Genomic DNA, 13,538 nt, shown 5'->3' with positions numbered 1-13,538 from the left:
CACACACAACCTTTCCTGGCTTTAGGTTCAGAGGTGTGAGCCAGTGATCTGCATGCTGTTTTAGAGCTGTCCACACCTCTTCTGCATTGTGGGGTTTGTCACCTATGCAGATTAGCTGCAGCACAGCCTGTTGCCGCTTCGCCGAGGCAGTGCTGCAGTGCTTCCAGCTTGGGACTGGTGTGGAGGGTAAAGTGGATGAGGATGCGCAGGAGGAGGAGGAGGCTGAAGAGCATGACATTCCGGAGCTGTAGAGTGTGGGTGAAACCCTGACTGAGGTAGGGCCTGCAAACCTTGGTGTGGGAAGGACTTGTTCCGTTCCTCGCTCAAACTGGGTCCCAGCTGGGCTGGGCTGGGTCCCTACCCGGCTGGGTAGGGCGTTGTGGGGGGTTTGTCTATCTCCGTTTGAGGTGAGTTTGTTTAAGTTAGCCTTTTCTTTGGCGTTTTTTGGAGCCCTGCGGGTTGGGGAGTTGGTATCGCCCAGTAAGGCGTTCCCCGGGGGCTTGGATTGGGGTGACATTATGTCAGTGGAAAACGGAGTTGAATTTTGGATTAGGAAATCGAAAACTGATCAGAGAGGTGTGGGTAGACTAGTCCGTTTGGGGATGGTTGTGGCATCTGATATGTGCCCGTTCAAGTGTCTCGGGAATTTTCAACAGATCCGTCCGAAGGTGGATGGCCCCTTATTACATATATCTTTTTATCGAGATACCAATTTGTGAGTGTTTTTAGGGCATGTTTGAAGTCGTTGGGGTTAGATCCGAAGTCTTTCGGATTGGGGCAGCGACGGAGGCCTCTATATGCGGCCTACCGGAGGAGACAGTTAAGCAGATTGGTAGGTGGAAGTCGCAGCGCTTTAAGTCGTATGTACGTCCCCAGGTGGTTGTTGGCAATTGAGGGGAAAAGGGGGGGGGTATTAGGGTATTAGGGTAGCAATGGGGGGGGTGAGAGTGTGTGTTTTTTGTCAATTTGGTTTGGTGAGGCAATAAAATGGTGTCGTCTGTACATTTTGTATTGCAGAAGCACCCCCCCTTCCTTCCCTGGTCTGGATCCTTGGCCACTCTTATGTGTATTGGGGAGCCCGACGAGCGGACGCGAGATGGAACTGGAGACAGCTAGGTTTTGAGAAGGACCTGGCTCTCGTGCGATGGCTCGGTGTTCGGGGGTTAGGGTGCAGGAGGTGCATAGATACGCCCGGTTGGACAGACCTCCTGACATCTTAGTGTTGCATGCCGGGGGGAATGATTTGGGTGGGCGTCCTTTTCGAATCTTGATAAAGGACATCAAACATGATTTGTTACGGTTATGGGCGTCGTTTCCAGGTCTAACGATAGTCTGGTCAGAGATAGTAGCGAGAAAGAGTTGGCAGAAAGCGCGGTCAGTTGACAGGTTGAACAAGGCGCGGGCGAAGGTTAATAGGGCGATCTCGAAGTTTGTTAGTCGGAACGGGGGTATAGCAATACGGCATGTTGAGTTGGAAAGGACGGAAGAGGAATTTTGGTTGGCTGACGGGGTACACCTTAATGCGGTGGGAACTGACTTATGGGCTCTTGGCTTGCAGGGAGGTATTGAGAGGGCCCTTTGCTTGCGGGGGGTCTCAGGCACTTGAAGGGTTTCAAGGTGCCTTCGTTGTGGTGTTGTTTATTGGTGGGTCCTTGAAGTTGGTTTAAAATTGGTTCGGGGATTCATCCGGGTATGGATCCCCTCATTGGCAGAATTGATGGTCCCCTGGTGATTTTGGGGGGGAACCCCGACGGGGTATGTCGGGGCCCCTGGGGGTGTGGTTGGGGTTGACGGAGGATTAACCCTTATAATTTGGTGCTCCTGAGCCAGTGTGGGTAATGGCTGGGAGCAAGTTGAGGTTTTTTATTGCTCGGTTATGGGAATCACCAGGGTTTTGGTAGCTTCAAGGACCTTACCACATTGCAAATTTAATTGGTTATGTATTCTTGTTAATAAAATGGCTGCTATGGCCAAAATTATCCAAAGATAAATTTGTGTCTGTGTAATTACTTTTAAATAAGAAATGGGAATGGAGGTGTGGGGTATGAAAGGAAGACCGGAGTCAACAATTCCAGGGTCAAGCATGTTTATTTGCGTAAGCTTCGTTCCAGGGTAGAAAGGGTAAGAGTGCCTTTCAGAATTCGAAGTGGTCAGACTGTACGGACCACCAAGAACTGCAGGAGAGCTTGAACATCTTCCCATGGATTTGCGACATCCTCCCTCATCAGTTACGTAGGTAAGCAGGTTCTCAGCATTGCAGCCCATTTGTTGTCTTAAGTTAGTTAAGCGGGGTTAACTAACCTGTCAGTTCAGCCTCAGGTCTAAAGCAGAGGCCTGGACTCCACTCCTTACTCCTCACTCCACAACTCTCCTTAAAAACAACTGACTCCTTTTTCCTGCCCCGGGGTCTCCAGACCCCTAGGTGGGCGTTTCCTTCCGTCTGGTCCTGCCCACTGGTGTGCCTGTCTTTCCCTAGGGGAGGTGACTAGGGTTTTCTGGTTGGCTTTGTGTGACTTAGGTGAGGGAAGTTGTTATGCGGGGGCCTATGTGTGACTATCTGCAGTGTCAGGGCGTCACATATGTATGTGTGTATGTCTGCTAAAGGAATCCGCACCGTCATATTTACAAACACAAAATTTTGCAGACACCTCATGTGACTCAGGGAACATTGTAGACTATGTTTTAACAGGAATATTTAACCTTTACAGTTACTCTCCAAAAAACCTGCCTCCATTAAACTGAATGGAGGTGGGAGCTGCAAGTTATTAATAGCAGCTGTGATTGGTTGCTATAGGAACAAAGGACATTCATAGTATAAGAAGCTTATGTGTGAGATAATATGATGTCAGTGGGGAGACAGATAGAGAGAGACAGACACAGACTGAGAGACAAACAGACAGAGACAGATAGGCATAGACAGACAGGGAAAGAGACAGAGACAAACAGACAGAGGCAGACAGGGAAAGAGACAGACAGAGATAGACAGGGAAAAAAGGCAGACAGACAGAGACAGAGAAAGAGACAGAGGCAGATAGGGAAACAGACAAAGACAAACATACAGAGACAGGCAGGAGAAAAGGCAGACCGACAGGGAAACAGACAGACAGGGGAAGAGACAGACAGAGAGAGACAGACAGATAGAGACAGACAAAGAAATACAGAGATAGACAGGGAAAGAGACAAACGGGGAATGAGTCAGACAGAGAGAGACAAAGAGAGACAGGCAGAGAGAGACAGGGAAAGAGACAGACAGGGGAAGAGACAGACAGAGACAGACAAAGAAATACAGAGACAGACAGGGGAAGAGACAGACAGGGGAAGAGACAGACAGGGGAAGAGACAGACAGACAGGGAAAGAGACAGACCTGGAAAAGAGACAGACCTGGAAAAGAGACAGACAGACATAGAAACAGACAGCCACAAAGAGAGAAAGACAGACAGACACAGAGAGACAGACAGAGATAGAGAGACAGAGAGACATGGATAGAGATAGAGACACACAGAGACAGACAGATGACAGAGACTGGGAGAGAGACAGACAGAAGCATAAATCCCTAACTAAAACTTAACATTTAATGATAGTTTTAAAAGGTAAAAAAACACAAATCATGTAAATAGCATGACTCTCTTCTGTGCATAGAGTCAAAATTTTGTGTTTGTAAATATGACGGTGCGGATTCCTTTAGCAGACATACACACATACATATGTGACGCCCTGACACTGCAGGTAGTCACACATAGGCCCCCGCATAACAACTTCCCTCACCTAAGTCACACAAAGCCAACCAGAAAACCCTAGTCACCTCCCCCAGGGAAAGACAGGCACACCAGTGGGCAGGACCAGACGGAAGGAAACGCCCACCTAAGGGTCTGGAGACCCCGGGGCAGGAAAAAGGAGTCAGTTGTTTTTAAGGAGAGTTGTGGAGTGAGGAGTAAGGAGTGGAGTCCAGGCCTCTGCTTTAGACCTGAGGCTGAACTGACAGGTTAGTTAACCCCGCTTAACTAACTTAAGACAACAAATGGGCTGCAATGCTGAGAACCTGCTTACCTACGTAACTGATGAGGGAGGATGTCGCACATCCATGGGAAGATGTTCAAGCTCTCCTGCAGTTCTTGGTGGTCCGTACAGTCCGACCACTTCGAATTCTGAAAGGCACTCTTACCCTTTCTACCCTGGAACGAAGCTTACGCAAATAAACATGCTTGACCCTGGAATTGTTGACTCCGGTCTTCCTTTCATACCCCACACCTCCATTCCCATTTCTTATTTAAAAGTAATTACACAGACACAAATTTATCTTTGGATAATTTTGGCCATAGCAGCCATTTTATTAACAAGAATACATAACCAATAAAATTTGCAATGTGGTAAGGTCCTTGAAGCTACCAAAACCCTGGTGATTCCCATAACCGAGCAATAAAAAACCTCAACTTGCTCCCAGCCGTTACCCACACTGACTCAGTAGCACCAAATGGTTAGGGTTAATCCTCCGTCAACCCCAACCACACCCCCAGGGGCCCCGACATACCCCGTCGGGGTTCCCCCCCAAAATCACTAGGGGACCATCAATTCTGCCAATGAGGGGATCCATACCCGGATGAATCCCCGAACCAATTTTAAACCAACTTCAAGGACCCACCAATAAACAACACCACAACGAAGGCACCTTGAAACCCTTCAAGTGCCTGAGACCCCCCGCAAGCAAAGGGCCCTCTCAATACCTCCCTGCAAGCCAAGAGCCCATAAGTCAGTTCCCACCGCATTAAGGTGTACCCCGTCAGCCAACCAAAATTCCTCTTCCGTCCTTTCCAACTCAACATGCCGTATTGCTATACCCCCGTTCCGACTAACAAACTTCGAGATCGCCCTATTAACCTTCGCCCGCGCCTTGTTCAACCTGTCAACTGACCGCGCTTTCTGCCAACTCTTTCTCGCTACTATCTCCGACCAGACTATCGTTAGACCTGGAAACGACACCCTTAACCGTAACAAATCATGTTTGATGTCCGTTATCAAGATTCGAAAAGGACGCCCACCCAAATCATTCCCCCCGGCATGCAACACTAAGATGTCAGGAGGTCTATCCAACCGGGCGTATCTATGCACCTCCTGCAACACCCTGTTCCACCCTAACCCCCGAACACCGAGCCATCGCACGAGAGCCAGGTCCTTCTCAAAACCTAGCTGTCTCCCGTTCCATCTCGCGTCCGCTCGTCGGGCTCCCCAATACACATAAGAGTGGCCAAGGATCCAGACCAGGGAAGGAAGGGGGGGTGCTTCTGCAATACAAAATGTACAGACGACACCATTTTATTGCCTCACCAAACCAAATTGACAAAAAACACACACTCTCACCCCCCCATTGCTACCCTAATACCCCCCCCTTTTCCCCTCAATTGCCAACAACCACCTGGGGACGTACATACGACTTAAAGCGCTGCGACTTCCACCTACCAATCTGCTTAACTGTCTCCTCCGGTAGGCCGCATATAGAGGCCTCCTTCGCTGCCCCAATCCGAAAGACTTCGGATCTAACCCCAACGACTTCAAACATGCCCTAAAAACACTCACAAATTGGTATCTCGATAAAAAGGACCCATCCTCGTGACATAATAAGGGGCCATCCACCTTCGGACGGATCTGTTGAAAATTCCCGAGACACTTGAACGGGCACATATCAGCAATGCGTGGGGACATCACACACCAGTCTGTGAGCCGGAAGATGCAAATGACGCTGAAAGCCGGCAAGGCCGGCTGAAGCAGTAGGTGACTTTCGAAAATGTGCAGACAGGCGGCGAACTTTTACCAGCAGATCAGACAGCTCTGGGTATGAGTTTAGAAACCGCTGAACCACGAGGTTGAGCACATGGGCCACGCATGGAACATGTGTCAGCTGGCCTCGCCTCAAAGCCGCCACCAGGTTCCGGCCATTGTCACACACAACCTTTCCTGGCTTTAGGTTCAGAGGTGTGAGCCAGTGATCTGCATGCTGTTTTAGAGCTGTCCACACCTCTTCTGCATTGTGGGGTTTGTCACCTATGCAGATTAGCTGCAGCACAGCCTGTTGCCGCTTCGCCGAGGCAGTGCTGCAGTGCTTCCAGCTTGGGACTGGTGTGGAGGGTAAAGTACTGATGGGGTGGGTGTCTGTGTGGCCCAATTTTTGGAAAAAAGGGAGACTCCGCTTGGAGTAACCCTTGCTTGCTGTGTTTTTAAAAGAAGCCAAGATGAACAGAGCTGGGATCAGGAAAGACTTTGCTACCTACCCCGGTGTCATCCTGGGGACGGTTAATTATGGCGTATTTTTGATTTTGCTTGATGCAAATCAAAACATCCTGTTTGCAACTAGGGCCCAAGTGCTGCCACTGATGGGGTGGGTGTCTGTGTGGCCCAATTTTTGGAAAAAAGGGAGACTCCGCTTGGAGTAACCCTTGCTTGCTGTGTTTTTAAAATAAGCCAAGATGAACAGAGCTGGGATCAGGAAAGACTTTGCTACCTACCCCGGTGTCATCCTGGGGACGGTTAAGAATAGCGTATTTTTGAATGTGCTTGATGCAAATGTAGCTGTGAAGTGTACAACTGGGGCACAACTGCTGCCACTGAAGGGGTGGGTGTGTGTGGGGCCCAATTTTTGGAAAAAAGGGAGACTCCTCTTGGAGTCACCTTGCGGTGTTTTACATGATTTTAGAATGGCGTGCCATGCCTATATCTGTGTGTCCTCCTCTTTTTCCTTGTCCAGCTGTTTTGTTTTCGCATGAGTATATGTCCTTGTCACTTTCCCATGTGTTTGTGTTGTGTTGTGAGTTGTTTGTCACCTTTTGGACACCTTTGAGGGTGTTTTCTAGGTGTTTTACTGTGTTTGTGATTGCCTGCCATTGTTTCCTATTGGCTCGAGTTCGGTTCGTCGAACGTTCGACGAGCCGAACTCGAACGGGAGCTCCGTTCGGCGAACCGACCTCGAGCCGAACCGGGACCGGTTCGCTCATCTCTACTCCTGGACATACCTACCCCGGTGTCATCCTGAGGACGGTTAAGAATAGCGTATTTTTGAATGTGCTTGATGCAAATGTAGCTGTGAAGTGTACAACTGGGGCACAACTGCTGCCACTGAAGGGGTGGGTGTGTGTGGGGCCCAATTTTTGGAAAAAAGGGAGACTCCGCTTGGAGTAACCCTTGCTTGCTGTGTTTTTAAAAGAAGCCAAGATGAACAGAGCTGGGATCAGGAAAGACTTTGCTACCTACCCCGGTGTCATCCTGGGGACGGTTAATTATGGCGTATTTTTGAATGTGCTTGATGCAAATCAAAACATCCTGTTTGCAACTAGGGCCCAAGTGCTGCCACTGATGGGGTGGGTGTCTGTGTGGCCCAATTTTTGGAAAAAAGGGAGACTCCGCTTGGAGTAACCCTTGCTTGCTGTGTTTTTAAAAGAAGCCAAGATGAACAGAGCTGGGATCAGGAAAGACTTTGCTACCTACCCCGGTGTCATCCTGGGGACGGTTAATTATGGCGTATTTTTGAATGTGCTTGATGCAAATCAAAACATCCTGTTTGCAACTAGGGCCCAAGTGCTGCCACTGATGGGGTGGGTGTCTGTGTGGCCCAATTTTTGGAAAAAAGGGAGACTCCGCTTGGAGTAACCCTTGCTTGCTGTGTTTTTAAAAGAAGCCAAGATGAACAGAGCTGGGATCAGGAAAGACTTTGCTACCTACCCCGGTGTCATCCTGGGGACGGTTAAGAATAGCGTATTTTTGAATGTGCTTGATGCAAATGTAGCTGTGAAGTGTACAACTGGGGCACAACTGCTGAAACTGATGGGGTGGGTGTCTGTGTGGCCCAATTTTTGGAAAAAAGGGAGACTCCGCTTGGAGTAACCCTTGCTTGCTGTGTTTTTAAAAGAAGCCAAGATGAACAAGTCATGGGTCAGCAAAGACTTTATCTACCTACCCCGGTGTCATCCTGGGGACGGATAAGAATGGCGTATTTTTGAATGTGCTTGATGCAAATCAAAACATCCTGTTTGCAACTAGGGCCCAAGTGCTGCCACTGATGGGGTGGGTGTCTGTGTGGCCCAATTTTTGGAAAAAAGGGAGACTCCGCTTGGAGTAACCCTTGCTTGCTGTGTTTTTAAAAGAAGCCAAGATGAACAGAGCTGGGATCAGGAAAGACTTTGCTACCTACCCCGGTGTCATCCTGGGGACGGTTAATTATGGCGTATTTTTGAATGTGCTTGATGCAAATCAAAACATCCTGTTTGCAACTAGGGCCCAAGTGCTGCCACTGATGGGGTGGGTGTCTGTGTGGCCCAATTTTTGGAAAAAAGGGAGACTCCGCTTGGAGTAACCCTTGCTTGCTGTGTTTTTAAAAGAAGCCAAGATGAACAGAGCTGGGATCAGGAAAGACTTTGCTACCTACCCCGGTGTCATCCTGGGGACGGTTAATTATGGCGTATTTTTGAATGTGCTTGATGCAAATCAAAACATCCTGTTTGCAACTAGGGCCCAAGTGCTGCCACTGATGGGGTGGGTGTCTGTGTGGCCCAATTTTTGGAAAAAAGGGAGACTCCGCTTGGAGTAACCCTTGCTTGCTGTGTTTTTAAAAGAAGCCAAGATGAACAAGTCATGGTCAGCAAAAACTTTATCTACCTACCCCGGTGTCATCCTGGGGACGGATAAGAATGGCGTATTTTTGAATGTGCTTGAAGCCAAGATGAACAGAGCTGGGATCAGGAAAGACTTTGCTACCTACCCCGGTGTCATCCTGGGGACGGTTAAGAATAGCGTATTTTTGAATGTGCTTGATGCAAATGTAGCTGTGAAGTGTACAACTGGGGCACAACTGCTGCCACTGAATGGGTGGGTGTGTGTGGGGCCCAATTTTTGGAAAAAAGGGAGACTCCGCTTGGAGTCACCTTGCGGTGTTTTACATGATTTTAGAATGGCGTGCCATGCCTATATCTGTGTGTCCTCCTCTTTTTCCTTGTCCAGCTGTTTTGTTTTCGCATGAGTATATGTCCTTGTCACTTTCCCATGTGTTTGTGTTGTGTTGTGAGTTGTTTGTCACCTTTTGGACACCTTTGAGGGTGTTTTCTAGGTGTTTTACTGTGTTTGTGATTGCCTGCCATTGTTTCCTATTGGCTCGAGTTCGGTTCGTCGAACGTTCGACGAGCCGAACTCGAACGGGAGCTCCGTTCGGCGAACCGACCTCGAGCCAAACCGGGACCGGTTCGCTCATCTCTACTCCTGGACATAGCATTCGAATTACCAGGTCCCTGAAGGCTGAAATGCGTAGTGGCCGGAAATCATGAACAATTACAATGGGCGTATGTGCTGTAGATCCTGCGTCAGTTGTAGCTTGGAACTTTGTCTTTTCACGGATTTGCCCGTCTCTCATGGTGTTGGGCTATTTTCGGATCAAAATGGTGTGTCCCTCCTTGGCCCGTATCATGGGTTATTTCAGGGGCAAATTTAACTCTCTTAGCACTTTTCTCCTTAATTGTGGCCGTTGAATTGTTGGGTCAAGGTCTATCCAACCAGCATATTTGTTGTTTTTCAGACAATTTAGGGCTCGTGCATAGTAATAATAACACAGGTTTCCAAGGGTAAAAATTTTTGAAAGATGTGATTTTTTTCATACTTTTGATCATTGGACTCAGTAAAAATATTGAAAAAATATCATCACGTACAGTTTTTTCACAAACACTGATTCTATAGGTGTTAGGGCCAGGTGGACGGGCAGACCCAGGAGGTGGATCCACTGGGCCGAACACCTTAATGAAGGCAAGGGGTCCGGTAGCCGGAGCACTACGGGTAGCAGGACAGTCCGTGCAAAAGAGTGGAATGGAGAAGTCCCTGGGACCACGGAGTCACTGATGGTAGTCCGGGTGACGGAGCTCAGGTTCGGAGGCCGAGATGTCAGGCAGAGTCCGGAACCGATGGAGCGAGAGGACGGGTCACCACAGGGATCAGAGATGGTACGGACTGATGGGATGGCAGATAGTCAGCGTTCGGGGTTCGGGAATCGGCAGGACCGGATGGCGAGGCAGGAGCGGCTCTAGAAGAGAGATAGTTAAGTATATCACAGAGACACAAGGAGACCTGACTCCTAGCTTAGGAAACACGAAGAACAGGCCCCGCCCACTTGGACATTAAACCCCTTTATACCCTGTACCTGTGTGTTCAATTTCCTGTCAGTGGACGCTGGCCCTTTAAGAGAGGGTCAATGACCGCGCGCGCGCCCTAATGCGCATGCGCGAGGCCCGGGTGCCAGAAGCCAGGGCAGGGAGCGGTGTATAGGAAGCAGGGGAGCCGGCCTGGAGCAGGGCTGCCGACGGGCGCCGGGAGTGGGGACCGGGCCGCCTGGGGACCGCAGGTGGTGGAGGCTGGAGACCGTGGAGCGGGGGATGTCTGCCAGAGGAGCCGGGGAGCGAAGCAGGGAAGCCGGGGAGCGTGGCAGGTGAGCCGGGGGGCAGAGCAGGGGACCCGGAGAGCGTGACAATAGGTTTCCAAAAGGTTAGAATTCTGAAAAGATTCCCTCCATACTTTTCTGAAGATGGTGCTCTAGTGTATTCAAGCGATGTTCCTGTGCTGATGGAAAATGTAACATTAAGTACAATGTGAGCGAGTGGAGACACGTCATTGTTTCATCCAAAAAGTCTGAAAGCTGTGCTACTGCTCAATGGCAGTAAGTATTCTTCAGTGTGTGTAGGGCATGTGTCGCGGGCAGAGGGGCCACGCACGCTACGCTCGGGTTCGGGGACTTCTGCTGCTGCTGCTGCTCGGTGGCTCGAGCGGAGGGCCAGATCCGGGGACTCGAGCAGCGCTCCTCGCCCACGAGTGAAAAGGGGGTGGTTTGTTTGGGGAGATAGTTAGTGACGTCACCCACAGGTCGTGGTGATAATGGGCACCACCACTGCTGGTGACGGGGATCCCGGGAGCGATGGCAGGGAGCAGCTAGGATGTTGGTTCCCCCTCCGTGGGTAGGGGTTGGTGATCCCGGGGCCCGGTGGCGGTACGGGGAGGCTGGATGGCTGGGGTGTACGTACCGAGGGAGCCCGTTTGCCCGCAGGCGCTGGCCCTTGGATCTCTAGCCTATGGCGGTGGCTTTTTATCCTCACGGTGTGGACGGTTGCCTTCTGTCGGGTCTTGGGTGTTAGGGAACCCCTGGGATTCCGGTCACTCTCGGATTTGACCATTGTCGGCGGCTCCTAGCCTGGTCAGGGTCCAATGGCCCTGCCTTTGTGCTTGGTACAGATCCGCTCACCGGTTCAGTTCCCTTCGGGTCACCGCCCGTCCCCGATCCTACGGTTCAGCTGACTTGTACCACCTCCTGCAGACGGCCACCACCGTCTGCCGACCTTGCTGACAGTGCCTGGGCTCCTACCCAGACACTAACAGTTTCTGTCCTCTCACTTTCCACTACAAAACTAAACTAACTGCTTTTTCCCGCCTCCAGGCCTGTGAACTCCTCGGTGGGTGGGGCCAACCGCCTGGCTCCGCCCCACCTGGTGTGGACATCAGACCCTGGAGGAGGCAACAAGGATTTTGTGTGACTGATGTAGACTATCCAGGGGAGGGGGTGTGTGTGATTTTGTGTTTGTGACTACCTGGCTAGTCCAGGGCGTCACACATGCTATGCACTTGGAAGAAAGCTGTGAGAATTTAGACTTTATTCTCAAGAAACTTAACTACAAGGAGCATGGATGGTCAATATGTGGTGGTCTAAAAATGTTCTCATTGCTTCTTGGGCAGCAAGGAGGATATATTAAATACCCATGCTGTTCTGCCTCATGGCAGCCTGCTAATAGTCATTCATTAAAATTTCTGTTACAACCCCTAGAGGTCATTGTTATTCTTTTGAATTGCTGAGTTTCCCTTTAAGCTAAATGTATTCTGGGTAAGGAATGCCTCCCTGAGCTGAGAAGAAGCCTGCAGCCATTTTCTCTTTGGATTTGTCAGGAAAGGACATGCCGACTTACCTCTCTGTACATTCACCCCTGCCTAGTGTAATCCGGTGAGCAAAGCAAATTACATGTGTTAGTGATAGAATCCTAGATGGAAGAGTGTAGTAAATGCATTGTACATTGTACTTCTACACCTTTAGTGTCATCCCTGTCTTGTTTGTCTAGATAAGATTTCTATGTATTGCAGATGCAGTGACCTTTCACCTACATTCTCGTAAGAACTGCATCTCATGTACTGTTATGCTATGTTAACTCTGTATTAACACTGTACTGACTGTAATCATTTTCTTGTTATAGTTTTTACCCGTATAAAACAGTATCTTGGATATACCGTATTCTGTCTTCAACTGCATCTTGGATATTCCTATATTCACTGTATATTCCATGTATACTGCAATCAAGTTCACGTTACCAGCTAATAAATCAAGGCTATTGAACTCCACAGTCTGTTTATTTGAAATGTGAACTAGGGTTTAGCTGTATGCTAGAGATTCACAGCATTACGTAAAAGAAGGCAGAACACATGCTTTTTGTGTGAATTGGAAAGCCAGGTTAGGACTCTTCACTGGAGCAAAAAAAATTGGCCAACAAGAACATCTTTGTAACCGGGACTCAAGAACATTGTTGCATAAAGCTTAGTTGATCCCACCTAAAGTTCTCTTGCCACCACTCCACTGTAAGCTTGGACTGATGAAGCTGTTTGTGAAAGCGCTACTGAAAGAAGGAGAGATGTTTAAGTACCTGTGTACCAAGTTTCAGGGACTGTCAGAATCAAGTCTGAAGGAAGGTGTGATGCCCTGGCAAAACCAGGTAGTTACAGATAGGCCCCCGCACAACACCTTTCCTCACGTAGGAAACACACAGCCGACCTGAAACCCTAGTCACCTAGGACCCTGAAGCCAGGACCGAAAACAGCGGCCTAGCTAATTAAATGATTGAGGGCAGGATTATAGGTCCTATCCCACCTAAAGTCCCTCAAAGAAGACAACAGCCCACTGATAGGGATAAGGCCACCGCCAGGGCCCTTAGATCCCACGGGCCAGCGCCTGCGGGCACGGCTCCTTAGGCCATATCCAGCCGGGAGCGGACTCCTGAGTTCCAGACCAGGCAGTCCACCATACACAAAAACAAGTGCAGAGTAAAGGACAGCGACCACCAGCCTGGGTGGGGGACCTGAATGCAACCGGCCGGGGCGGCAGGCCACCAGCACCTTTGGTTTACCGAAAGACTCGTGTGATTCATTTACTGTGAGTAACCAAACATCCCCCTGCTTGCTCAGGCGCGCCGGCCCTTGCCATCACCATACCCTGCACAAAGACACTGGGCCCCGGGGCAATCATCCCTACACACGGAGGGGTTAACATCCAGCTGCCACTACATCTCTCCCGGGTATCCCATAACGGCAGCGGTGGTGTCCCACCTCACCACACACCGTTGGTGGCGTCACAAACTTAATACGGCCTAGCCCATACATCTACATTCCTCCTTTTATTCGACATGTCCGCGAGACCCCCGGGTCGAGCCACTCTCTTAGAAGGTCTGGATCCGACCAACGGCGGCTGCTGGCACAGGGGCAGCAC

This window comes from Anomaloglossus baeobatrachus, unplaced genomic scaffold (assembly GCF_048569485.1).
Source record: "Anomaloglossus baeobatrachus isolate aAnoBae1 unplaced genomic scaffold, aAnoBae1.hap1 Scaffold_176, whole genome shotgun sequence".
Lineage (NCBI taxonomy): Eukaryota > Metazoa > Chordata > Amphibia > Anura > Aromobatidae > Anomaloglossus > Anomaloglossus baeobatrachus.
The sequence above is the reverse complement of the archived record's forward strand: the minus strand, read 5'-3'. Positions refer to the sequence as shown.